This window comes from Saccopteryx bilineata, chromosome 3 (assembly GCF_036850765.1).
Source record: "Saccopteryx bilineata isolate mSacBil1 chromosome 3, mSacBil1_pri_phased_curated, whole genome shotgun sequence".
Classification (NCBI taxonomy): Eukaryota; Metazoa; Chordata; class Mammalia; order Chiroptera; family Emballonuridae; genus Saccopteryx; species Saccopteryx bilineata.
The window spans coordinates 26601645-26625912 of record NC_089492.1 but is presented as its reverse complement, the minus strand read 5'-3'; the positions used below and the strand labels follow the sequence as shown (position 1 = coordinate 26625912).

Below are 24268 nucleotides of genomic sequence, written 5' to 3'. Positions count from 1 at the left end.
CCAGGCTGTGGCACGGTGATCCTAGCGGAGGAAAAACTGTTCCTGTGGCAAGCCGGGCAATACAAGCTAACACTCGCGCCAAACCCAAACAAAGAAAGACAAGCGGGGCAGCCATTTTACCCGTTCTCCTGGTTGGTGTGCAGTTAGTGGGCGAGAGATCTCTTCCTAAGCCCCAGAAGTGGGTGTCCGTGTTGCCCCACAGAGAGGCAGGGTCAGAGGCCTTTCTGTGGGCCGAAAGCAGAATCTCTGGGCAGCCCCAGCGCCCTGGGAAAGCCGCGCACGGGAGGGAGCGAGAACTAATTCCAACGGTGGAAATTTTCCATGCTGGTGAGGGTTTCACTCAGGGAAACGCGGCCGGCCTCATATCCTGGTGTGCGCGCGCAGATAGGTAGTGAGCGATTCCTCCGAGTGCCTCGGCAGGGCGCGCCCGTGTTATCGCACAGAGGGGCAGAGTCAGGGGCCTTTGTGTGGGCAAAAGCAGAATCTCAGGCCACCCCAGCGCCTTGCAAAAGCCGCGCACGGGGACGGAGCAAGAGTGAATTCCAGCGCTGCAAATTTCCATGCGGTTGGGGGTTTCACTCAGAGCGTGAGACTACTGGCCGGATATCCTGGTCTGCGCACGCAGATAGTGAATGAGAGTTTCCTCCAAGCTCCCCGGAAGTGGGTGCCCGCCTGTGTTACCGGACAGAGTGGCAGAGCCAGAGGTCTTTGAGTGGGCGGAAAGCCCGCCTGATTACGCTAGCAGCTCTGACTGACTGAGCCTTACCCAGAGCCCTGTGCTGAGTGGAAATAGAGTGGGGAGTTGCCAGCTCTTTGAACCTCTTACTATCCAGGCAGAGGCAGCAACAACCCCATAGCTGGATTATCAGGCTACTAATTGAGGAAGGAAAGACTAGGAGAAAGGCTCCAGGAACACGGACTCTCTCACTGTCGGGGCCTATGAAAGCTAATGAGCCTTGACTCCCAACGAGACTAAAGCACAATACATGACATTGCCATAGAGACTTATCAACTGCAAACCTCTACCTGAGGAATGTCTGATGTCACAATCCAGAAGTCCTGGATGACTGAAAACCCCACAGCCCTTCCCCCTCCCCCTCCCCCAAACCCTTAAAACCCCATCCTAGCCTGTGCCTGGCACCTGACTCTCCCTTACGAGTCAGCATGGCAGGGTTCCTTTCTTCCTCTCAATAAAGACTGTGACTCTGGTCTTTTCGGACTCCCGTGGATTCCAACACTAACAATCTATACTAACTCTGCCAACAATAATACAAACATTACTAATTAAAAATACTACCTAAATTTTTTTAAATGAGAGAAACTAATGGAAAAGAGAAAAGACAAACATAATAAAGAAGTAAAAATAAAGAAAAAAAATAAGGAAAAGGAAATAAGAACTAAGAAGCCCTACCCCCCAGTGGGGCTGTGTTTGTTCAGGAGGCCTGTGAGGAGATCCTCAAGGTTAAACAAGGTCAGAAGGATGGGCTCTGACCCAGTGGGGCTGGTGCCCTCAGGAGAAGAGGAGAGGTATCGGAACCCACTCGCTCGGCCACCTGAGGACACAGTGAGAAGGCTGGGCTGCAAGCCGGAGGGGCGTCTACACCAGAAACTGACCCTGGGGCTCTGCAACCTGGGACTTCCAGCCTGTGGAGTTGTGATAAACTTCTGTGGTTCAGGCCTCCCTGTCTGTGGCACTCTGTTCTGGCTGCCTGAGCTGACCAGTACACCAGCCCCAGCCTCCAGTCTTTCCCCGCCTGCCTGGAATGCTGCTCACAGTAACACCCTCCTGACCATCGGTCACTCTGGGCAACCCCGTCTCTAACTCTGTGGGCATCCCCGACCACCCTCCTCAAACTCCCAGACCACCCTCCTCAAACTCAGCCGGGCCTCCTGCCGTTCAACCCCTCAGAGCACCCCCTCTCCCAGCACCAACCCGTGTGCAGCTCGGATTTCTTTGTCCCTGAAGCTGATGGTTTTGTTCATTTTCTCAGAGTAGAGACATTGCATCAAAGAGCACAAATATTTTTTTAAGATTTTATTTATTTATTTATTTTAGAGAGGGAAGAGAGAGAAAGAGAGCTAGAGAAAGCAGAGGGAGGAGCAGGAAACATCAACTCCATATGTGCGTTGACCAGGCAAGCTCGGGACCTCGAACCCTCAACCTCAGCGTTCCAGGTTGACACTTGATCCACTGCGCCACAAGTCAGGCTGAGCGCGAGTATTTTTAATGCTCCTTCACACCTGTGGCCGCTCTGCATTGCAGACAGTCGGATCTGAGGGCTGACTTAAGTCCCAGCACCCCTAAATGCGAGGGCTAAAAGACGAGGGATGAGTCTCTTGAGCTAGCGGTGTGTGCGAATCCTGTCTGTGTCTAAGATTCAGATGGTGATGCGGGAGGCCTGGAGGGGGCCCGAAATGGGCTCCATCTCCAACAAACTCCCAGGAGAATTCCTGCAGAGCCCCCATCTTATTCCTGCCTGCTTTTCTCTATCCGCGACCACGCTCTCTAGAGCCACAGCCCGGCACCTGTGTCCGCCCAGGCCCCAGCCCACAGGCCGGTCCCAGCAGGAAACCCTGCGCTCCTTCTGCTCGGCTTGCCTCCTGCCTTGTCTCCATTTGGCTTCAGTTCCGGCTCCGCAACCCCGGATGTTGCGCGTGGCTCTCGGGTTTTGAGTTGGCTTTTCTAGCAGTTGTGGGGTGAACGTGTTTCTTCAGATTCAGCTGCTCCACTGCCTGGGAGGGGTAGCGGATATCTGAGCCTGTGTTTTCCTGCCCACCTTCTGTGTTCTCAGGACAACAATACCTTTTATTTTTCTTTTAAGACCCCGCTGTCTTTCCTAGTCCGTGTGGTTTGGGAGAAGTTTAACCTTCCATATACCGGAATCAAAGCGTGAGGACATGACCTAGACCTTGCCAATGCACAGATTCCATCCATTTTGCTTCAGTAACCAGTTCAAGGATGGATAAGTGACCTGAGACCAGCAAATCCATGCCACGAATTTCAACAGAACTATGCAAATGTGCGGCCCACCCACAGGGGGCTGCCAGACCTACTACAGGGAGTGAACTGACCTGAGAGAGAGGCCTTTATGGAAAGCAGAGCTGAAGATGACTCCTGATGACATCATGTGAGCCCCTGAACCAAGTCAGACCTGATACTTACTGATTTGGATGGGATTAGGGCACAGTGAAGCTAGGAACAAAGCCACCCAAGCAAAGCACCAGCTTGGGCACTGATCTTGTCTGTGTGTATGGCTGTATTCGGCATTGAGCAAGAGGGGGAGAAGACCCCAGAAAGAGAAACCCCAAGAGTGTGCTGCACACATATGCGGGTGGGCCCACAGTTCAGGCCCGAACAGTGCAGAGCATGGGTGGACTTGCAGCCAACAGAGAGGAGGGTTTCTCTACTCAAATGGCAAGTGTTACCACATTATTGGCCGCTTTTTATGGTATGCAATTAGCTTTGAAACAAGAATAAAAAGAAGAGACACATTAGGCAGATGTTACAAAGCTTAATGGGCACATCAGTTCAAACAGCATTAAATATGGCAGAGCAGCTGACAGGGAGTCTTTAAAAATCCTCGGGCCATTCATCTCTCCCTGAGGAGGAGATCCTTGGTGATGTCACTGTCCTCCTCTTATTGCAGGTACAGGGCCTTTGATACAGCAATGCCGGGGACCCGCGGGGTAAGGTTGCCAGGTCCAGGTCACACAGGGAGAAGACCCACAGACCGCAGACAGAGGTTTTCTCACCGAAACCTTGTGTTTGACTCAGCACCAGAGGCGGGTTTCCTGGGAAGCTGCCGAGGCTGAAATCACCCGACCTCTCACTTGTAGGGACCTTTCTTAGATCCTGCACATCTTTCTGGATTACTAGTTTTTTATAACTCATCATTCAAACTCCACAACATGTTAGGACCCACAAGGCGTGAATCAGCCCAAACCCCCACAGCTACCAACTCTGTCTCCTACTTTTTGATAACCCCAAACCCAAGGTGTGGTGAGGACATTGAAATGGGGGTTCAAAGGCCTCCGTGTCCAGAGGATCTCTGCTCCTCCTCTCTTGCAGTTTCTTCCTAGTTATTGAGGATGTAGACACTTGTTATTCATGAGATCTGCAGAGTCCATCCTGAAAAATACTTACATGCCTATTTTAAGGTCTTTGTCTTTAAAATAAAACCTCTCTTGATCCCCCTGGACCAGTGCCCAGGGATGCCAGCCTACCTGAAAGGAGAAGTCCTACTAGAAGCCCCAGCCATCCACCTGGTTGTCCACAGAGCGCCAGGTGGATGACTGGGGCTTCTACCCCTGTTTTCTAACCTATATCCGGGCTGGAGGAGGGCTACAAGTTACAGCTGCAGAATCTATTGTGTGGTCCTGACTCAGAGTTCACCCATCATCTTCTCCTACCCCTCGGACCTACGTAGACTTTCAAGGGCCCCCGTCATAAGACTAAAGGGACACATTGGCCCTTCTCACCCCAGTGCAGAGGAGCCCCCAGTGCTGGCAGCACTGGATACAGCCTCCCTGAATACACGCTACCCTGCACTGTCGCGGCGTCATGTCAACTCTGTACAAAAGGAGAGATAGTAATCATAACAATAGAAAATATCGATGCATAATAATCTCATAGTGGAAATTCAGATGTGTCATACATTTTCACTGAGATTTCCCCAAAGCCATGTGAATTGGTGCAATTATTTGCTCAGCATCTTCCTGCCTCATTTCACAGATGAGAGAACCGAGGCTTCATGAGGAAAGCCATTGAGCCAGATCACAGAACTCCAAACAGTGACAGAACTGAGATTCTGAGTCAAACCGCGGAACTACGAAGTCAACTTCAAGAAATTGTTGGATGGGAAGGGGCAAGGTTTGATCCTGACTCAATGGGTAAGATGGCTTCTTTCCCTTTCAGCCTGCAGTGGTTTAAACAGGTCACCTCAGGGCCTTTGCACAGATGGAGCCTCCTGAACACTCAGCCCTCTCTTGGCCTAGATGCCTGCACCTCCTTCAGCTCTCAGCTTACTCAGTGATGAGTCCCTGAGCCTTTGGGTAAATTCCAGCTCTCACTACTACATTCCTGAAGCCCATCAGGACATCTGATGCACAGTGGACATGAGATAAACATGTGTTTGGTGAAGGGAGGTGGGAAGGTTGTTCCTGGCTATGGGGACAACATGTGTGAAGGAACAGAGGGCAGGTGTGCTGGGGAAGGCATGTGGTTCAATAGGCCTGGATACTGGGAGGCACTGCAGAGGAGTGGGGATTGTGGCAGGGGCAAAGAACAGTCTGTTCTTGTCTCTCTCCAGTTTTTCATTTCCCTGTTTTACGGATAGGAAACTCAGAGTGGGTATGATTGGCCTGAAGTCCACAGCAGGGAGGGGTGGTGAAGTCCACAGCAGGGAGGGGTGGTGGGTTCCAAGCTCCTGTCACCGAGTCCAGTCAGTGAGTCCATTGCCAGTACCGGCACCAGCTGTGGAGGGGACTCTTTCTTTGAAACAGGGCCAGGGAGCATGATAACTGACCCCACCAGATGGCCCCAACTAGAGCAGAGTGACTGCTGCCCCCCCCCACCCCGGCTCGCCCCCTTCAGTAGGCTCTGAGCGGCAGGAAGCAGCACTGCCCACAAAGGTGCTTGTTCTGCTTTTGTGGTGCTGCGTCAGCGGCTGTTTGGAATTTGATGGTCTGGCTCTGACCATGGATAACTCTGTGAGGTGAGGATGGCACTGTTCGCTCTGTAGAGATGAGCCCAGCCTCCTGCCAAGGTCACACTGCTGGTATTCGGCGGCACCAGGACTCCACCCCAGGCTCAGGGCTCAGGGACAGTGTGCGTAGGAAGCAGGGAAGCAGAGTGGTGTGCTGTGCTGCTCCGGCTTCCCAGGGCACCTCTGGGGACGTCCCCGCACCCTGGCCTGCAGTTTCCCTGGCTGTGCACTGGGAGTGCTGAGTGCTCATCTGTAAGGGCATTTCTCTCCTATCCAAGCACTAAAAATTGTAAAGACTACCATAAACAAAGCCACATTAAAACGGAAATGAGCTGTCACGCCAGCGAAACTGCCTTACCTATCCTTTGCCTAAAACCTTTGGAATATTAGAACAAGGCAAAATGACCACTGGATTGGACCTAAGCAACCCTGTTTTCCAAAGAATTCTGTGAAAAGAGAGTAAAAAGCAGTCATGATGAGCGCTGCCTTGATGACTATTGAACCGAAAAGTAAAAAACCTTGCTTAGAATTAACGTCACTATGCTATGTAATCTGCATCAGTAGAAACGCCTCTTTTATTGACCTAATACATTGATTGCTCTTGCCTAGGAAAGGAACAAGACATTGGAAATGGTAAGAATGGGCTTAGATAAACTAGTGAGCCATTTCAACTTTCAAGGAAAATAAAAGGACAGTATGGTGCCATAGATGAGGGACATGCAGTGGACATGGGGAGAAACTGCTGATTTTAAGAGAGGAGAGGGTCTCGCGATGCGCAGAGAGAGCAGAGTGGAGCTGCGTGAGGGCGTGGTCCCCAGGAACAGCTGGTGCTGGTGGCAGAAGAAACACAGCCAACATGGTTTTGCATTTCTTACCAGTTGCTGCCTCCGGTTTTTTTTGTTTGTTTGGTTTTTTGAGAATTCAGCTGCTCTAGTCACTGTTATTAGGTCTTCTTTATAATTATAATATTCCTTCTTTTAAAAAATAGTAAGTAAAGGGGGAAAACAAATGGATTAATAAGGTAATGAGATGCTGAACAAACTGACACATGAATGACAGAGTGACCAGGAAAATTAACTCATGTCCTCAAATGTTCAGACAGCAGAGAAACTTGACTCAAGAGAACAAGAAAGTCCTCCCCACTGGGCATGCTTCAGAGGGTCTTCCCTCCCTCACCTGCACACAAGGGTCTCTCTCCTTCCAGGCAGCCAGGAGCAATTGCAGCTGTGAGGGAGAACAGAGGGGTGGGCCTAGGGAGAAAGGGGGGGGGGGGGAGGGAGGTGGATGATGCATGGATCCTTGAACTTCCCCGCCTGCGGCCTCCCTACACTTCCCTTCTGGAGTCCCAAACGGACTGTCAGGAGTAGGGGGTGGCTGGGGATTCACATATAACTGAAAAGAGGTTTTCTGTAGCAGCAGCAGCGGCAGCATGGGGCAGCCTCACTGGGACTTGGAGCCCGGGATCCTCACTGATGCAGATCCTCCTCTGTCCTGGGCTGACTCGCAGTTGGAGAAACATGTTCTGAGACTGACTCGCAGTGTGTCAGAGTGAGGGGGTTCCGGGATCTCACGTACCCCAGTGCCTCATGTTGCAGATGAGGAAGCAGAAGCCCAGACTGGGGAAGGATCCCCCCAGGGCCATACAGTGGGCGCCTGAGTGGACCGGAAGCTAGCCTCAGGTGCTTGCTCAGACAGAGCTCATGTCCTTTGGAGGACTCAAGGGTGATGAACTTTTCGGAATAATTAACAGTCCTGAAAACTCATAGTCGCACTTTATTGGTGCTCAGTAGATGTTTGTTGACCAAATAAACAACTATAATTAGACACAGTAGCCGGCTTAGAAGCTGAAAATTGACTAAAATTCTGGCTTCATACTTAACTCCTTTTTGACGTGGCTGAAACAAGCTTGGGCAGTGAAGAGATGCTGCCATGTATCCTTTTGTGAACACAAGACAATAGGCTGTGGGCAGACAGTATAAGCAGGTAGATTCCAGGAAATTAATCACAGAAGAAAGCTGAACACAGCCCGGCTCTATCAAGCTTCGCATTAGCTTGCACCACAGTAACAGGATGAACCGCTGACGAGTTTCCATGGAGATGATGGTCACATGACCTGGAGCTGGCCAATCAGCCTATTTCATCCTCCCTGGTCACAGTGATTGGCTCAGGGCTAAGCATGTGACCAGTCATTTCCCAAGAGTCGGTTCCTAGAGCTGGAATCATAGGAGAAGAGAAGTTCTATTTTGGTGGGAGCGCTGAGGGGCTATGATATGAGCTTGTGACTGATGGTGGCCATCTTGCTTTCTTAAAGGCAAAGCTCACCTGAGAGTGACAGCGGCACAGAGAGAAGTGAGCTAAGCCAAGAGGTCAGAAGAGGAGACTCCTGCTGACATCAGTGAGCACCCAACACCCAGGTACATCCTTCTCAGTGGCTCTCTGCACTAAGACATCTTAGTTACATAAATTGTTTCCTCCTGTTCATCGTTTGCATGTTTAAGGCAACCTAAGGTTCTTGTCCTTGTCTGTCAAAAGAATTTTGACTCTTCCTTTCAGCATCCTAAATGGACTCCCTGGAAAACTTCATTTTCCCTGGCCCCAGCTCGGAGGGAAGAAGTAAAGCCAAGAGATGGGGAGAGGAGATTCTTGTTGACATCGCTGGTAACCCAGGTCCATCCGTCTCAGGCGCTCTCTGCCTCAGAATGGTCAGCTTCAAGGAGGAACGGCCAGACAGCACTGCAGGGCTTGGATTTAACCTGGAGAGCCAAATGGATCCAAGCAATATCTATTGAGGGCTGGCTGCAGACTAAACCAAATTACTCGTCACGAGATTAACCCTGTTAAAGTAGAAAATGCTCAGCACTTGAAGGCAGGCAGGAAGCAAGATCTCACAGTTGGAACCTCACACTCAAGCTGCAGAGGCTGCAGAAGCCCACAGGCCCTGGAGCAGTGCTGGGGCCAAAGTGATCACTCTTGTTTTTTGATGGCTGTGGGCTTCTGACTATGAGGGGCGCAGATTACCAGGTCCCTAAACTGTCCTGCAGGCTCACTGTGTGCAGGCTCATAGTGCATATAGAACAAAAGGCAGAGGCCTGCTTCTGGGGTGTTTACACATCAAATAAGGACACACAAGCCAGCCAGCAGAGCATCATAGCTCATGAGCTGCTTTTGTGGCTGAAGGGTTGGGGGGTTGAGTAAACACCTGGTATGCTAAGGAACTAGTTAAAAACAGAATTTTCAACTGAGACTTGAAGGCTATATCAGTTATGTGTTTACCTGAAGTAAAGAAAACCCTAATAAGAGTGGCTTAATCTATAAAAGTATCTAATATTTAATGTTGAAAGATGATGGGGGGAGGACAGGAGCATCTGAGGTTGTCTGGTAGCCCAACAATATCATGGTTTTTTTTACTTGATTATTTTGCTATATTCACATAATACTTTTTAACTGATTATAATTTATAATATATCCTTTGCACATTTATTTTTTGCCCATTCTAAAAAATTCATATTAAGCCAAATTAATTATGTTTTGTATACTAAAATTTATTCTTCAAACCCTTTATTTCCAGTGGTCTAATAAGAATTTCAAGATACTTTATACTACTTGACAACATGACATATTTTTAGATGAACATCTAAAATTCTTCATTGGAAATTGAAATAGTCAAGAAGAATAAAAAGGAATATAAAGACTTGTGATGTGACATTGTCATTTAATTCTTTAGAATCATGAGATTGTGATAAAATAAAATAATCAGGCTGATTAGAATTTCTTCAAATTATTTTTAAGAGAAACGATTTGGAACTCTCCTGATTTTAAACAATTTGTTACCCAGTCGTAGTAAATATTCCTCAAATCTCAATGCCTACAATAAGGCTAATCTGTCTTGCATGTGAGATGTCTATGTGGTTCTGATCCATATCATCTTCCCACTGGATTGAGGCTTCCAGAATAATCTCTGTCTTCAGTATCGCATTATTGAGGAATAATAAAAAGAAAGGTGTGCTCACATTTTTTTCATTGTTCATTAGCCCTGTCCCACCTCTGAGAACCACGTGGTCAGGGTTATATAATTTCAGTGACAGAGGTGCTACAACCAAGGGCACTGAATAGAGGTGAATCATAACCCAGGCCCAAGTTATGATAATTTGGATGTTTACCCCAGGAGCAATAGAACACCATTAAGTGAAATTTTCATTTTTAATAACTCACTCTGGCCATCATAAAAAGAACAACAGATTGGAAATGGGGAAGAGTGGATTTACAGAGAAAATTAGAAGGCCTTATCAGTTTTCCAAACAACAATAAAAAGGGCAGTGCTTTAGTTTAGGGTTATGGCAGTGGAAATGGAGAGAACCCAATAAACTTTTAGTGATGAGAGGATCTAGTGTTAAGCAGGGAGCAGCTGAGCTGGGTGACACTGTTGCCTCAAATGGGAGGATGGTGATGGTGGCAAAGACACACAGCCAGCTTAGTTTCTCTTAACGGTACTGGCTCCTGTCTAGTGAGAAGCCTGGAAACTCTAGTCTCTGTTTGTTCCTGTAACCTGTGTTCCTCTAATAAATAATCCTTCTTTCTTAAAAAAAAAGTAAAGAAAAAAAGCATAAGGTCAATAAAAAGGGTAACAAATGAACAGTACTAAAAGTTATAGCAGCATATATTAGCTGTTCAGCAGATTTTTGTTGACTGAACAAATAATTATAATAGGACAAAAAACAAGCAGTTCTTGAAGCTAGGAGTGGACCCCAAATCCTGAATTCAAAGAAGACACTTCACTCCTTCTTGCTGCAGCTGAAACAAGCTTGGGCAGAGCAGAAATGCTTCCAGGTATCCTTTTGTGAACACAAGGCTGTGGCTAGAAGATATGAGCAGGTACATCCCAGGAAACTAAGCAGGGAGGAACTCTGAACACGTATCCCTGCTCTATCGGGCCTCACACGACTTCTCACCCCAGGAACAGGGTGGAGGGCTGACAAGGCTCCATGGAGATGGTGGTCACATGGCCTGGAGCTGGCCAATCAGCAGGTTTCATTTTCCCTGGCCCCAGTGATTGGCTCAGGGTCACGAATCAGTCGGTAGTGCTGGATGCATGGAAAAAGAGAAGTTCTATTTCGGTTGGAGAGCTGAGGGGCTATGATCTGAGCTGTTGGCTGTTGGTGGCTACTTTTCTTTCCTGAAGGCAAAGCTCATCTGGAAATGATAGCAGCTCGGAGGGAAGAAGTAAAGCCAAGAGATGGCGAGAGGAGATTCTTGTTGACATCACTGGTAACCCAGGTTCATCCTTCTCAGGTGCTATCTGCCTCAGACATCTTAGTTACAGAAATTGATTTCTCCTGCTTTGATTGTTTGGCTCCAGTCTAATGTGGAGCTCCAAATTGACTCAAACAATATCCATTGAGGATTTATTACTGCCTAAACTAAATTAATCCTCATGGGATTAACCCTGTTACAGTAGCAGCTGATATTTCCATTTCAAAGGGAAGGATTGATGCTCAAAGAAGGGAGGTAAGGGGTCCATAGTGAGGAGATGAGGAACCAGACTGCACACCAAAATTCTACATCTTATACTCTGGAAAACTGCGTAATGTAGTTTGTCCTCCTGACAGTGGCTTGGGCAGCCTACCCACACCCATCATACTGGGGGTGCCTGAAACTTGGAAACTGCCATGTGGCAGTTAGGAGACTTACAGAAGCAATTGACATTGAAGGGAGGAAGGGGACCTTCCTTCACCAGTGCCCCCCACCCACCCTCCCAGCTTCCCCATACTTACTGTCCTTTTCTCTAGTCTTCCCCATACCTACTTTTTCTCTTGTGTTACTTGGGAGTTACAGAGTCATGCTCTTTGGCCACACGGGCAGTTTCCCATTTTCAGCTTGGCATGTGCAGCTACCACAGGGGAGGACAGGAGCCTTCACCCACCCACTATACTGGGGAACACCTTCCTTTGGGTTTTGGGGAAACTTGATCCCCACTTGCACACCAAGGTCTTTTCCAGAACGTGCAGAGAACCTCACCCAGTTTGGAACAGGATGTATCCATCAAGTCCTTTCTCTGGCTCCTTTGCAACTTAGCCCATGAGCTGCTTTCTGTGCACCTGGCCTCCCGTTGCTGACACGGGAGCCTGAGCTGACCGCAAATCAACAGCTCAGCACTTGAAGGCGTGAGGCAAGATCTCCCGGTTGGGACCTCACACTCAAGCTGAAGAGGCTGCAGAAGCCCAGAGGTTCTGGAAGCAGTGCCAAAGCCAACGTGATTTGCTAGGTGTTTTTAAAGGCTTGGGGCTTCTGTCCAAGGAAGGGACAGATTGCCAGGTCCCTGAGCTGTTCACAAATCAAAAAGGACAAACCAGCCAGCCAGACAGAGCACCATTGCTCATGGGATGTTCTCATGGCTCAAGGGTAGGTGGATTGAGCAGAGCCCCAGGTGTGCTGAGGAACTAGTCAAGGACAGAGAATTTTCAACTGAGACTTAAAGGTTGTAGCAGTTAGATACATGTTTGGCTCAAGTAACAGAAAATCTATGTAACAGTGGCTTAAATTGCAAATGCATCTAACATGTAATGTTGTTAAATGATATGAGAAATAGGAAGGCCAGAGGCAGTCTGGTGGCCCAACGTCATCAGTGACTCAGATGCCACCCACCTCTCAATTTAGCCAATACCAGAATGTTTTTATCACTCCCTCATGGTTGCACCATGGCTGCCTTCATCTAGCCTGCACATCTGCATAGTTAGTACTTAAGCCAGAAGCAAGGGGACACCTTATTCCTCACCAATCTTTCTTTTTTTTTTAAGGGAAATCCCTCTGAGGAGCCCCCATAGATGTCCTTAATAGCTCATTGGCAAAACTGGGTCATGAGTTCTTGACCTAACCAAGCACTAGCAGGGGGTATGCAGTTCCTGTAACTTCCTTTGAAGAAGGCAATGTGCTGTGTGAGCAACCAGCATCTGCCATAAAGGAGGAGTGGACAAGGTAGTTGAAGGTTCAAAGCCAAGGGAAGAGAGAAGCAGGAAGAGCAGAAATGCAGAGTCGCAGGGGACACCCCACCCAGGTGCTCAGGTTGTTGCTGGTTCATCACTGCAGGAGCACTACACAGGTGGGGACAGGTGGGGACAGGTGGGGACAGGTGGGCTAGTTCTCATATTGCAATTTATGCCTGGAGCAGGCATGCCTTAGGACAGGTGATGGGGAGCTACTGAGAGACACTGAGTAAATGCAAGAGGATATGGAAAATCACAGGTGTGCAAGGTTACCTGTCTCCTAGGAATTGAGCAGAGAGAGCCCTTCTATGACAGGCAATTATGTGGCTAATAAATTCTGGAGGCCTCTGTTCAGATGATTAGGATTGACAAGAAAGATTATACATCAGTGGTCCCCAACCTTTTTTGGGCCACAGACCAGTTTAATGTCAGAAAATATTTTCACAGACCGGCCTTTAGGGTGGGATGGATAAATGAATCACGTGACCGAGACAAGCGTCAAGAGTGAGTCTTAGATGGATGTAACAGAGGGAATCTGGTTATTTTTAAAAATAAAACATCGTTCAGACTTAAATATAAATAAAACAGAAATAATGTAAGTTATTTATTCTTTCTCTGCGGATTGGTACCAAATGGCCCACGGACTGGTACCGGTCCACGGCCCGGGGGTTAGGGACCACTGTTATACATGACCTTAATTATTGACCTGAATTAATAAACTTTCTGTTCAACGAATGAAACAGCTACCTGATTCTGGGTATTAGATTGCAGCCACACTCAGCTCAGTTCTGTTACAGCTATGAAATCACAGCTGGGATGCCTGCACCTCACCTCTTCCCTGCCCGGGCCCAGCCTTCAGGCCCACACTGCTCCCTCTCCCTGCCCCAGGGTGCTGAAAACAACCCCAAATTCTGTATTGTAATATATATGGACACCTTCACCTCTGAGGGTTAGATTTAGGGTGAGGGTGACTGTGCCCCAGTTTACCGAGGAGATAACTGAGGCTGGAAATCTATAAGGGGCTTGCTGGTGAGTTGTTGGGGTGTACCTTGAGCCTAGAGCCTGTGTTCCCAATCTACCATGTCACTTCTTGACTTCAGGGGATTGCACCCTCCTAACTCAGCCAAGATGTTTGATGAGCCTGAACTTCCTCCTGTCCCCAGGCCTCCTCTCTATTTCCTGTGACCAGTTCCTCATATTCCAGCCTCTGCTTAAAGGGGGAAGGGGGAAAGACCCACCTCCTGCCTGATACACAGGAATCAGAGGTGCACTTTGTTGTCCTATTGTTGACCTCTTGGTTGTAAATAACACAGGACACAAGACTCAAGTTCCTCGCAGGCTCTCTGCAAAGGCTAGGCAATGGCAGTGTAGGAAGGTAACACAAGGTCTGCCCCTCTGCCCTGTAGTCCGGCCCACAGCCTTTCCCCTCCAGAACCACATGTGTTGTGTTGGGAGTTACAGTGATAATTCTTTCTGTTCCTCCGCATTTAGTCATTCTGATTAAGACCAAGTACTACGTCACCACAGACTTCTCGACTGGAGGATGCACAGTCCTGGTTTTGTGAATTCGGTGCAGGGAGGATGCAAACCCAGAGTGTCCAATACATCTTTGTGAAGCACCGTGTTTGTGACAAGGTTTGGAAGAACCAAGCAGTCTAATAAGAACCATCACTTTCTGCAAACACAGAAGAAAATACAACAGGGGAGGTGAGAAGGACCCCAGAAGAAACAGTCCAGTGTCTGCATTTTCTAATGTTGGCTGCGTGGCGGACCTGCTTCTAGGGGGCCTCTCCTGCAGTTTCCAGTGTATCCAGCTCTCCTCTGAGCTCAGCAGGTGTATTTGGTCTTAAGTTTTGAAACTGACAGAGATGCCAAGTACCCTCCTGATGTGAATCCACACTGAGAGCGCCAAGGCAGCTTGCACACCTCCATTGTCCACAGGACCAAGTGCCGTCACCCAGGGGTCCTGGCACACACAGTGTTCACATTATCTTCCTCTTCTTGAGGCTCTCTCTGTCCAGCCTCTGGCTTTTCTCTCCTGCATCATGTAGCAGGGCTCCCTGGAGCTCAGCATCTTCAAGTTTTGCATTTAAAATGTGGGGAGTCCAGCTTTACTTCTTTGGAGTCTGTGGCTATAGCCCTACCTTGGCTGTTCACTATTTACATGAGTTCTACCTGGTTCCTTCGGCCATGCCTCTTTGTGGACAACCTAAAGGAGAGCATTTTCAACATAAAGTCCAAGGATCTATCGGCTAGCTACTGCTGGCCCTGGCTGGTTCCCTCTGGCTGTTATTCTTGTGAGTAGACAGGAATCCCTAAGTCCACACTCGGGGCCTGGGCTGGGAGTCACAGTCCTCGACTCTGAGCTGGGTGCCCCTGGCAGATCTCCACTGCAGACTGGCTTGGAGACTGGCTCTTCGGTCTTCTGTCCTGATTCCTGGTCCTCAGGCTGCTGAAGTGTCTGCTGTAACCTGGAGGACTCTAGTTGAATCTCCTGAGTTTGGGAGGGACCATGGCTATTGGCTGTTCCTTATTGTCTCTTGAATCTCCTTCTTGACTCTTGAATCTGCTCCCACTAAAGCCCAGGTTAAACATCTCCTCCGTCACCCAGGAGTCCATGTCGTCACAAGGTGGTTCACTATAAATCCTGAATACCTCCTCTTGGCCTGTGTTTTGCAGGACCTGTGTTTGGCAATGGGTCTCCCACAACTTTTTTTTTTTACATGTTTTCTGTTTCTTGGTTGAGAATCAACAATCTCTTTAATGTCTTTTGTAATTCAAAAGATATGAAAAATGGCACAGGATATTTTCTGCTCAGTATCTGCTATCACAGCTCTTTCAAGTTCTGTCCAATGAGAGTCAGGGCCCCAGTAACCATCATATATAGAATTCCTTCTAAGGTCCACACATCTGCTATGGGGCCATCATACTTATTTTTTTCCAGGAAAGATTTCTGGGGCAACGAGAGATGGTACCTCCAAATCGCCTCACCTTAGCACTCAAAACTTGTGCGCTGAGTCCAATGTTTATAATTTTCATGTTCTTATGAGCATTAAAGAGCATGTTCTCTGGCTCAGGTTCCTGTGGCCATTATCTCCTGGTGACTGTCCAGCACAGGGGATAGCAGCTGACAAACAATGCCTTGGGCCTCATTCTCAGTCATGCATTAGTGGTCCCTCAGGAAATCACACAGGTGCCATCCAGGCAGGTGCTCCGTTCTGAGGAGTAATTGTTCCTCAGTGTTACTCGAATAACTTGACTATATTCAGGTGATTCAATGCCTTCATACAATTGACTTCCTGCAGGAGAAGTCTCTGGAGGTTGAAGGAGCCATTCTGTCCATAATCTTATTGTCACTGTGTCCCACTCAGAATGTGTGGGCCCAACCTCCCCTTTTCCATCCTCTCCAATGGTGTTTAGGAGCTTGTAATGTAGAATAGGGGATCCTTCATCAGCAGAGATGGCTGCAACGTCATTCCTATGGGGACTTGCTAACTCTACTAATTGACAATCCTAAAAAACTGCTAGCTGTGATTAGTAACTATGCTAACAAACAATGCTAACTATGCCAACTAGTACTAAAATTAATAATGCTCACTACCTATGAAAATAAACAATAACTATGCTAACTAACTATACTAACTATACCAACAATACTAAGTACACTAACTGTATTAACAATGCTAACTAAAAATACTAAAAATTGAAATAGAAATGAGAGAACTAAAAAACAAAGTGGAAAAATAAGAAGAGAAATATATTGAGAAAATAAAACTAAGAAATAAGAAAAAGGAGAAAAAAGTGAAAACTGAAAAAATACAAAGAGAATAAAGAAATTGGAAATAAATAGCAAGGAAAAATAAGAAAAAGTAAAATTATTACCAAAAGAGAAAAAATATTTTTTTGTAGTTCCATCACAATAGTGCTTTATAAAGTCAAAGCAAAAAAACAACCTTTCAAGGCTCTAAATAAACCACAGTGGTTTTCTCACTTTTTATTCTCAAAATATCTTTACTCTGAAAAAACAAAGAATTTCAAAGACTTTTTTGTCTTTGTGTGATATTAAAGATTATTTACATTATTTAAATTAAAATTTCTAGAATGCATCAGTGGTCTTTTAATTTATAATTTGAAAACCTATAATAATTTTTTTCTTTGTATTTTTCTGAAGTGAGAGGCAAGGAGGCAGAGAGACAAACTCCCGCATGTGCCTGACCTGGATCCACCTGGCATGCCCACCAGGGGGCGATGCTCTGCCCCTCTGGGTCATTGCTCTGTTGTAACTGGAGTCATTCTAGCACCTGAGGCAGAGACCATGGAGCTGTCCTCAGCTCCCAGGCCAACTTTGCTTTAGTGGAGTCTTGGCTGCAGGAGGGAAAGAGAGAGAGAGATGGGAGAGGGAGAAGGGTGGAGAAGCAGATAGGCGCTTCTCCTGTGTGGAGAATCAAACCTGGAACTTCCACATGCCAGGCCAATGCTCTACCACTGAGCCAGCCAGCCAGGGCTCTGTAATAATTTTTGTCATATAGAATCATTATAGTGTTTACTATTAAAACATTCTATTCCTTTTTCTTAAGCTCTGATTGTATTCAAAATGATGCTATAACTTGACATTAACACCTATTAAGTGGAGAGGAAGATAGCTTTCATTATGATTTTGCCAGTAAGATTATGAGTAGAAACATGAGAAACTTTGGACACCACAGGACAGAGAATTGATATATTCAAAGCATTGAAGAAAAAATGCTATCAACCAAGAATCCTATTATCTGGCAAAACTGTCCGTCAAAAATGAGGGTGAAATGAAGACATTCCCAGATAAACCTAATCTGAGGCAGTTCTTTACCACTAGACCTGCCCTGCAAGAAGGGAGTCCTTCAGGTTGGAATAAAGATACACTGTATAGTAACTCAAAACCTTATGCAGAAATAAACATCTCTATTAAAGTAAATGCATGTCAGTGGATAGAGCATCAGCCCAGTGTATGGATGTCTTGGGTTCAACTGCTGGTCAAGGCACACAAGAGAAGTGACCATCTGCTTCTCTCTCCCTCACTTTCCTCCTTTATTTCCTCTTCTCCTCCCATAGCCAGTGGCTCGAATGTTTAGAGTGTTGACCCTGGGCTCTGAGTATAGCTTGGTTGATCCAAGTGCATCAGACTCAGGTGCTAAAAATAGCTTGATTGATTCAAGTATCAGCCCTAGATAAGGGTTTCCAGATAGATCCTGGCCTGGTGGCATGCAGGGGTCTGTCTCACTGTGACCTCTTCTCCTCTCACTTAAAAAAAAAAAAAAAGGAAAAGTAAATGCATGGATGATTATAGAAGCTAGTACTAGTATAACTTTGGTTTGTGGCTCCACTTTTTGTTTTCTATTTTATTTAAGAGACTAATATATTTAAAAACCCAATTGTTATCTTTATTTTTGATACATACACAAATAAATAAAAGGAAACTGAAAAATTTACAAATATGTAGAAATAATTAAAAAACATGTTCTTAGGCAACCAAAGGGTCAAAGAAGAAATCACAAGAGAAATTAAAAAATACTTAGAGATAAATGAAAATAAAAATACAGCATACCAAAATTTATAAAATGCAATGAAAGCAGTGCTCAGGAAGGAAATTTATAGCTGTCAATGTATACATCAAAAAATATCTCCAATTAATACCTAACTTTACACCTTACAGAACTAGGAAATAGAACACAAATTAAATCTAAATCTATCAAAAGGAAAAAAAATATTAAAGATTAAAGTGGAGATAGATAGGACAGAACATAAATGTAGAACATTAGAGATCTGAGGTTAGGTATAAAGTATAACGTATATGTAATAAGAGTCTCAAAAAGGGAAGCAAGAGAACAGAAACATTATGAAGAGATAATTGCTAAGACTTTTCCAGACTACAATCCTGACTCTTTAATCTGTCAATGAAGGCCTTTCACAGCTTGGACCCAACAGCTTTCTAGTTTCATCTTCTGTCTCTTCCCCAGTCACTAAGAATAATGGTTTTTCCTGATTTTTGCTCATGACATTTTCCACTCACAAAGTTTTTTAATTTTAAGCATGCTGAAATCTTATTTATCTTTGTACAGTTGAAATGTTTTCTGAGCAGTCTTCCTAATTCCTTTGATGAAAATTAATTTTTCTCTTACCTCTGGAACCCCACAAACTCTTTGTTTATATTCAAATAAAGAATTTATTCTAGTTGGACTCATATTCTCTCAGACACCTTCTTCCTTTGCTACACTGTTCAAAGAATGTTTTGGCGAGGTGGGTTTTTTTTTGTCAAGATGGTGGCATAAGTAAATGTGGTACTCAAATCCTCCCACCACATCAAAATTACAAGTAAACTACAGAACAATCATCATTCAGGACCACCTGATATCTAGCTGAACAGAGGTCCTATAACCAAGATATAAAGAAGCCACATCAAGGCTGGTAGGAGGGGTGAAGATTCAGCCTGGGTTGGTCCCACACCCATGCATGGCAGATAAAATCTGGAGGAATAGCTCAGCTGAGGAGGTCCTCTCTGAAGAGTGAGGGGCCCCAGACCCACACCAGGCCTCCCAGCCAGGGGTCCCTTACCAGGAAGAAAAGTCCCCATAACTTCTGGCTGTAAAAATCATTGGTGATTGTGGTTGAGTGAGACAGAGGGCTGCTGGAGCCCAGGTGTTCCTCTTGATGAGCCCACTTATAGATGTACTCAGACTTACCTGCTTTGAGATCCAGCACTGGGGGCAGCAGTTGGGAAAAGCACAGGGACGCACAAGGAGGAATTGAATTATCTGGCATCAGAGCAAGAGCTGGAGGGGCAGCTTTCTGCCTTTTCTGAGATGCACCTCCCAACAGAGTGGCAGGTGGCACAATATCTGAGCCTCCATCAACCTAGCTAACACTATTTGCCTGGCCCTAGTGATTCCCCGATACTCCATCCCACCCAGCTTGCAAGCCCACCCAAGCCATTTCCAGGGCTTTTTTTATACCAAAAGCCTGTCTTGGTTCATGCCTTAGACCATGAAAATCTCTCAAACAAGCAGCATCTGGCCTCAGCGTGCCTCATACCTCGTACTAAGTGGCTATAGGCCCAGCACTAGTGGCAGTCAGACTTGGTTGTTTGGCCTCTCCTGGGCACATTCAAGCCCAGCACAAGTAGCAACCATTTGAAGATCACTTTATAGCTCATATCAAGTGGCTCTGAGCAGGGGACAGTTGGCAGCTGACTTTGGCCTCCACATCCTGGGAGGGCCCAGAACCAGCACACCTGGTGGACAGCTTCAGCTTCAGATCACGTTGAAGCAACCATCTTCATAAGCAACACACTCAAGAGATGGACTCAGCTGGCACCAGAGCCTTGCTGAAGTAAACCCTGCTCCATGGGTTCAGACCCTGCACAGCTGATCTTTCATGGTGGCTGCAGACAGTCCCCACAGCCAATCAACCTATCAACCTAGGTGTAAGTCCCTCTTATTGAGGTGCTGTAATGTTGGTGTCCAAGGCCAGGCAGGTTAACATTGGATTCGGGCAGATGGTAGAGAAACTGCAGAGCTGGAAAGCATTGGGCCATTACCATTTAATAGAGTCTCACAACAGCGAACAAGCAAACCAGCAGAGAAAAAAACACTTCTCAGGCAAACAAACAGCAAAATGGTCCCTCACAGTGATGAGCAGGCAATCCGTCATCCACCATCTGCAATCTCTCCTGAGTGCAAGCACCCATAGCCCTACATAAGCTATGCACATGTGCCTCTGCCACGTGTTCATGCACCAGCCAAGCAAAGTGCTTGCAGCTGGTATACCAGCAAGCAAGCCTAACCCAGCTATTTCCCCAACAGATGGCAACAGCAATCAGGCTTAACTACAAGAAAAAGGTGTAAACAATCTACTTAGGGTGGGTGGACACACCTGGAGTCCCCAACTTGGATGATCAAGAAGGCTGTGCCATTTGGACACCTATACATAAACCACTTTACCAAGCCCAGGGGGAGTAGTAGCTCTACCTAATACATAGAAACAAACAGGGAGGCAGCCAAAATGAGACAAAGAAGCATGTTCCAAATACAAGAACAGAACTAGACTCCAGAAAAAGAGCTAAACAAAATGGAGACAAGCAATCTACAAGATAAAGAGTCAAAACACCAGTAATAAAGATGCTCAATGAACTTAAGGGAAGAGTAAATGAACTTAGTCAGAACTTCAACAGAGAGACTAGAAACATAAAAATAGAATCAGTCATAAATGAAGAATACATTCATTGAAATGAAGAATACATTACAGGAAATCAATAGTGGAGCAGATAAAGCACAAGATCAAGTCAGAGATTTTGAAGAGAAGTGTCAGTCAAATAAGTTTGTAAATATGATATATATGTTTGCTCACTTATAGTTTGCATTGGGTGTGGGAGACAGGCTGTAAGCCTGCAAAGTCATTATAGCCTAAAGTTTAGTTTTAAGACTAAGCCTTTCCCACCCTTTTAATACTAAGATCTTTTCAAAATGAAGCTTTCCCCCACACCCTTGACTGTTGCATGATGTGGGGTGGTGCACTCTCATGAGGAATCCCATTATGCCTCAGATAAGTGACTTTTTATCAGAGACTTCCTTGGTTGTATATTGGATTAAAGGTTTGGATTTCTACACTATAAAATGGGGAAGACTGGGGGCTTGCTCTTGCTCAGTTCCTGAAATTAGCATTGGAAAAGAGAGGCAGCCAAGATGGCAGAGTGCTGAAGGAGAAGCCAGTTTGTGCAGAGTTTGTGCAGAGAGAAGGAGATGGGGAACAGAGGTGAATAAGGCTGGTGAGGTAGAAACCTTTGATTCTAGAAAACTTGGATGAGTCAGTGGCTTTGGGAGCCGTGAATAGAAAGGGAAGTGTTTTCCCACTGTGTGTATTTCTCGCCTGTCGGGTGCGAGCTAGGATTTATAATATAATGGCACACCAGTTCTTGCCTTCATTGTTTCATTACTGTCTGTCCAAATCAAAAGTGAACCTGCACGGAACAGGTGGCTGTGATGGTGGCTGTGGCTACTGCCTTTACAATTAGGAAGTAGAATAGACCCAATCAGAATGGTAAAAAGAAAAAAAGAATAAAAAAAGGAGGATAGTGTAAGGAGCCTCTGAAGCAACTTCAAGCATGCTAACATTTGCATCTGTGGTTGCTGGAAGGAGACAAGAGAGAGCAAAGAATTGAAAACCTATGTAAAATAACTGACAAAAATCTTCCCTAACCTGGTGAAGGAAATAGATATAAAAGTCCAGGAAGCATAGAGAGTCCCAAACAAGATGAACCCAAAGAGGCACAGACTAAGATACATTACAATTAAAATGAAAAAGGTAAAAATCAAAGAATCTTACAAGCAGCAAGAGAGAACTTGGTTACCTGACTTCCATAAGACTGCCAGCTGATTTCTAAACAGAAACCTTGCAGTCCAGAAGGGATTAGCAAGAAATATTCAAGGCGATAAAATGCTTGGTTGGATCTACAACCAAGATCATCACTCTACCCAGCAAAGCTATCATTTAGAATTGAAGGACACACAAAAAGCTCCCAAACAAGAAAAGACAAAAGAGTTCATCACCACCAAACCATCACTAAAAGAAATGTTAAAGTTTAATAAAAACAACAAAAGATCAAAGGTGATGCCCCATTACTATACACATCAATTGGCCTTCTCCATAAATTTAGGCCATTTCTTCCAGAGGAAGCAAAGTGGCCTCCACACATCCTGTAGGAAAAGCCTGTCCTGGCCCATACCATATCTGTGCTAAGTCTAAGATCTGTATTTTAAGCATGACAATTAAAAAAAAAAAAAAAAGAGGTTTTGTTTTCATGGCTATACAGTGCCGCATGACTCTAAAATGGCCCAGTGCTCACTTCTGCTTAGTGGAATAGTCTTTGCTCTTCTGGACATCAGATTTGATGGTATCACTGCCAGCCTTCCAGCCAGCTGGGCACAGTTCCTCATGTTTATCAGTGAACTGGAAAGCCAGAACTTGTCCAGAGTCTCATTCACAGAATGGCCAACAGGGAAATGATTTATGGTGACCTGGCAAAGGATACCTTTATTATCAATGGTGAAAAGGCCCCTGAATGTGATGCTTTCATTGGCCTTTAAGACCCTATAGTTCTGTGCAGTGGTGTGCTTGGGGTCTAACACCAAGGCGATGTTCATGGGTCCCCGTCCTCCTTGTCTCTTGGGTGTGTTGATCCATGCCAGGTGACAGAAGTGAGAATCCACAGAAATGCAATCACTTGGCAGTTGAGTTTCTTAAAGTATGTTGCCCTATCACTAAAAGCAGTGATCTCTGAGGGGCATGCAAAGGTAAAGTCAGGAGGGTGAAAGAACATGTATTTTCCTCTGTAGTCAGAGAGGCTGATATCTTTGAACTGACCATATGGCAACAGCTGTGGCTTTAAAGTTGGGAGCAGGGCACTCAATTTTAGCATTTCCTGAAGACATCTCACTATGAGCAGCTCTGACAGAAATCCAAGACCAGTCAGGAACATGACTCACATATCAATAATTACTTTAAATGCAAATGGGTTAAAAATACTATAATCAAAAGACCTATGAAAGCTGAATGGATAAAAAAACAAGATATATATATATATATATATATATATATATATATATATATATATATATATATATGCTGTTTTTAAAAGACTCACTTCAGATTGAAAGAGACACACAGACTGAAAATATAGGGATAGAAATAGATATTTCATGAAAATGGAAACAAACACAAAGGTGGGGTAGCAATACTTATACAAGACAAAAGAGACTTTCAAATGAAGGCTCTAATAATAAGAGATGAAGGACCCAGCACTTCTCCTTTTGGGTATTTATCCAAAGAAACCCAAAATACTAAGTCAAAAATACATATACATCCATATGTTCATTGCAGCATTACTTACAATAGCCAGGGTTTGGGTCCATTAATTAAGCAATCTGTGTCCATTAATAAAAGAAAGAATAAAGTGGAGCATATATACAGTGAATATGACTCAGCCATGAAAAAGAATGAAACCTTGTCATCTGCAAAACATGCATGAACTTAGAGACTATTGTGCTGAGTGAAATAAGTCAGAGAGAGGAAGACAAATGCTATATGATTTCACTTATATGTGGAATCAACAAAAGAAAACAAATGAACAAGCAGAACAGAAAGAAACCTCATAGATACAGAGAACATTTTTTTTTTTTTTCTGAAGCTAGAAACCGGGAGAGACAGTCAGACAGACTCTCGCCTGCGCCTGACCGGATCCACCTGCACGCCCACCAGGGGGCGACGCTCTGCCCACCAGGGGGCGATGCTCTGCCACGACCAAAGCCACTCTAGCGCCTGGGGCAGAGGCCAAGGAGCCATCCCCAGCGCCCGGGCCATCTTTGCTCCAATGGAGCCTCGGCTGCGGGAGGGGAAGAGAGAGACAGAGAAGGAGAGGGGGAGGGGTGGAGAAGCAAATGGGCACTTCTCCTGTGTGCCCTGGCCAGGAATCGAACTCGGGACTTCTACACACCAGGCTGACGCTCTACCACTGAGCCAACCAGCCAGGGCTAATACAGAGAACGTTTTGATAGT

General features: G+C 45.8%; 1 pseudogene; it reads right to left on the bottom strand.

The window, feature by feature from the left end:
• Positions 1–22555: 22555 nt before the first annotated feature.
• Positions 22556–23145, bottom strand: LOC136328476 (peroxiredoxin-1 pseudogene; annotated as a pseudogene).
• Between the last annotated feature and the right edge of the window lie 1123 nt (positions 23146–24268).